The 3,408-nt window shown below is 47.4% G+C and overlaps 1 pseudogene; it reads right to left on the bottom strand.

The window, feature by feature from the left end:
- Nucleotides 1–1,563: 1,563 nt before the first annotated feature.
- LOC135513645 (toll-like receptor 13) lies at nucleotides 1,564–2,959 on the bottom strand (annotated as a pseudogene).
- Between the last annotated feature and the right edge of the window lie 449 nt (nucleotides 2,960–3,408).

Below are 3,408 nucleotides of genomic sequence, written 5' to 3' on the forward strand. Positions count from 1 at the left end.
CTCCCTGTTCACTCATGACTGTATGGACAGGTACGACTCCAACACCATCATTAAGTTTGCCGATGACACAACACAGGTGATCACCAACAACGATGAGACGGCCTATAGGGAGGAGGTCAGAGACCTGGTTGTGTGGTACCAGGACAACAACCTCTCCCTCAATGTGATCAAAACAAAGGAGATGATTGTGGACTACAGGAAAAGGAGGACCGAGCACACCCCCATTCTCATCGACGGTGCTGTTTTGGAGTAGGTTTATAGCTTCAAGATCCTTGGTGTCCCCATCACCAACAAACTATCATTGTCCAAACACACCATGACAGTTGTGAAGAATGCACTACAAAGCCTATTCCCCCTCAGGAGACTGAAAAGATTTGGCATGAGTCCTCAGATCCTCCAAAGGTTCTACAGCTACACCATCGAGAGCATCCTGACTGGTTGCATCACTGCGTGGTATGGCAAATGCTCGGCCTCCGACCGCAAGACACCACAGAGGGTAGGGCGTACGGCCCAGTACATCACTGGGGCCAAGCTTCCCGCCATCCAGGACCTCTATACCAGGTGGTACCAGAGGAAGGCCCTAAAAGTTGTCAAATACCCCAGCCACCCTAGTCATAGACTATTCACTCTGCTATGGCACGGCAAGCGGTACCGGAGCACCAAGTCTAGGTTCAAGAGGTTTCTTAAAAGCTTCTACCCCCAAGCCATAAGAGGGCTTGTAAGTAAGCATTTCACTGCAAGGTCTACACCTGTTATAGTTGGCGCATGTGTAACGGCATTCCTCCTCCTCTTCTGAGAGGGAGAAACGAGAAGGATCGGAGGACCAATGCGCAGCGTGGTAAGTGTCCATAAAATATATTTAAAGACATAAACTGAACACTACAAAACAATAAACGTGAAGTGAACGAAACCGAAACAGTACCGTGTGGCAACAAACACACCCACGGAAAATAAACACCCACAACTCAGAAGTGAAACCCAGGCTACCTAAGTATGATTCTCAATCAGAGACAACTAACGACATCTGCCTCTGATTGAGAACCATACTAGGTTGAACTCAAAACCCCAACATAGAAAAACACACATAGACTGCCCACCCCAACTCCCGCCCTGACCATGCTAAATAAAGACAAAACAAAGGAAATAAAGGTCAGAACATGACAGCATGTGACCAACAAAATTTGATTTGATTTTCAGCGGCAGGGGCTGAGAGACAAGTCAGGATCAAGGGAAAGATGAACGGAGTAAAGTACAGAGAGATCCTTGATGAAAACCTGCTCCAGAGTACTCAGGACCTCAGACTGGGGTCATGGTTCACCTTCCAACAGGACACGACCCTAAGCACACAGCCAAGACAACTCAGGAGTGGCTCAGGAGTGGAACTTGAACCTGATCAAACATCTCTGGAGAGACCTGAAAATAGCATTATGGGGTAGGTTGATGAGGGGAAAAATATTTTATCCATTTTAGAATAAGGCTGTAACGTAAAGAAATGCGGAAGAAGTCAAGGGGTCTGAATATTTTCCAAATGTACTGTAGGTAAACATGTATATCTGTGTTGTGTTACTGTCTGGGATCTGGTTCAGGAGGGACCAGTTTGGTCCACAGACGGTCCCAGAAAGCAGACTTTAGGGCCGGGTCTTGGGGCAAGTTCAGGTAGGTCCGGGTCTTTTTCCAGCCTGGTCAAGTGGTGGTGGGCAGATAGCTGGTGAGGGCGAATGTCCTCCGGGAAGACCAGGATGAGGTTGTCCCTGTGCTCCACCAGCAGATTGAAGGTGGACAGTTGCAGCACCAGAGAGCTGCAGTTACTGTGAAAGGTAGTGACGACTCACCACACACAGGGTGTGGCGGCTGCCATAGAGGCTGTGACATTGTCCACAATGTCCTTTTCCAGCTGGAAGTCCCTGCTATGCAGACAGAGATGCAGGAAGGGAGGCCCCCTCAGCTCCAGGCCCGGCAGCAGCTGCTCCACCAGCCAGCGCTCATCTCTACCACTGTATGACACAAAGGCATTATAGTGGTGGCGCCCTCTGGGGTTGGGCTTCTGCACTGTCTCCCCAAGCCATCCACGGACGCTATGGCAGCATGCCAGCAAGTAGTCCCCAGCCAGCCGATGGAACAGGCCCAGGGAGGTGAAGATGAACAGGACAAAGCCCACATCCAGGGAACTGCGGGCTCATAATTCCAGGTGAGATCAGCCTTATTGGGGTGCCAGATGATGACCTAGATATGCCTCTGACCCCTGGCCTAGTTGTCCATCCAGGTGTCTTCACATCTGCAGTGCAGACAAGGTCTGTAAAATCAACAGGCAAATCAGGCTGGTCAGGAGCTCGGGGAAGTCCTCCAACACACTGAACTCCTCTTTGACTGTAAGTCAAAATACTCCAGGGAGGGGAACTACTTTGCAGCGAAGTGAGATCCACACAGGAGGTGCTCCGCTATGGCTGTGAGGCTGACGACGGACTTGAAGAATGGCCTCCAGCAGTACTGGAATGACACATTTTGGGCACAGAGCTGAAGGGCCAAGCCTGGTTATGGGGTACTGTTTCTGCTGATGATGATGTTGAGACAATCAAAAAAGGAGGTAATGTTCATGTACATCAATCCCAAAGTGAAGACACCAAATATGAGCATCAGATTTAAAGTCATACACCTCCCACTGGCTGGCTGAATGGTGAATGTCCCTTAAATCTATTTTCTTCAGTGAAGTGAGCTGAATAAGTGCAGAAGCTTCGATGTGTAGGAGTGAGTTTAGTTCCTGTGATAAGATCTCTATGTCGTGCAGGCCAAAGAGAGTGTTCTTTGTAAACTGAGAGATCCTGTTAAAACAAATCTAGGAACCTCAATTTACCAAGTCCCTTAAATATAAAGTCAGAAATATTAGTAATGTCATTGGATCCTAGACCCAGATGTTCCAGATTTTCAAGCGACAGAACTGCTCTGAGGAGGTATTTGTCATGTGAAATCTACTCAAGGAAAGTCTCTTCAGCCATATGATTGGACCCTTATGAGTGTCACAAAGCTCACTGAGCTCAGAAATAACTTCTGTACAATGTGACTGACAAATGGGTGAGATTCTTAAAGAAATGGATCATGCTCAAATTGTCTATAACGTTATCACTATTACAGATGCTGAGGCTGAGCACCTCACTCCCCTGACAATTTCTCATAGCAGACTGAGTAGTTCCCAGTTTTATGGCTACTTATATCAGCTTGTATGATTGATAGTTTGAAGTCTCGCACAGTTGGAATCAATATTTTTGAACACAAAATGACGCAGTCTGCTGATGAAAATGACGCAGTCTGCAGAAGTTGTGTCTGTAGCTCATCATTGTCAGGCAAAGAAAGAGATGATGTGTTTTCAAAGAATTTGAATGCTCCTTTCTCTAAACAGTGTATTTTAGCGAA

This window comes from Oncorhynchus masou, chromosome 25 (assembly GCF_036934945.1).
Source record: "Oncorhynchus masou masou isolate Uvic2021 chromosome 25, UVic_Omas_1.1, whole genome shotgun sequence".
In the NCBI taxonomy this organism is placed as follows: Eukaryota; Metazoa; Chordata; class Actinopteri; order Salmoniformes; family Salmonidae; genus Oncorhynchus; species Oncorhynchus masou.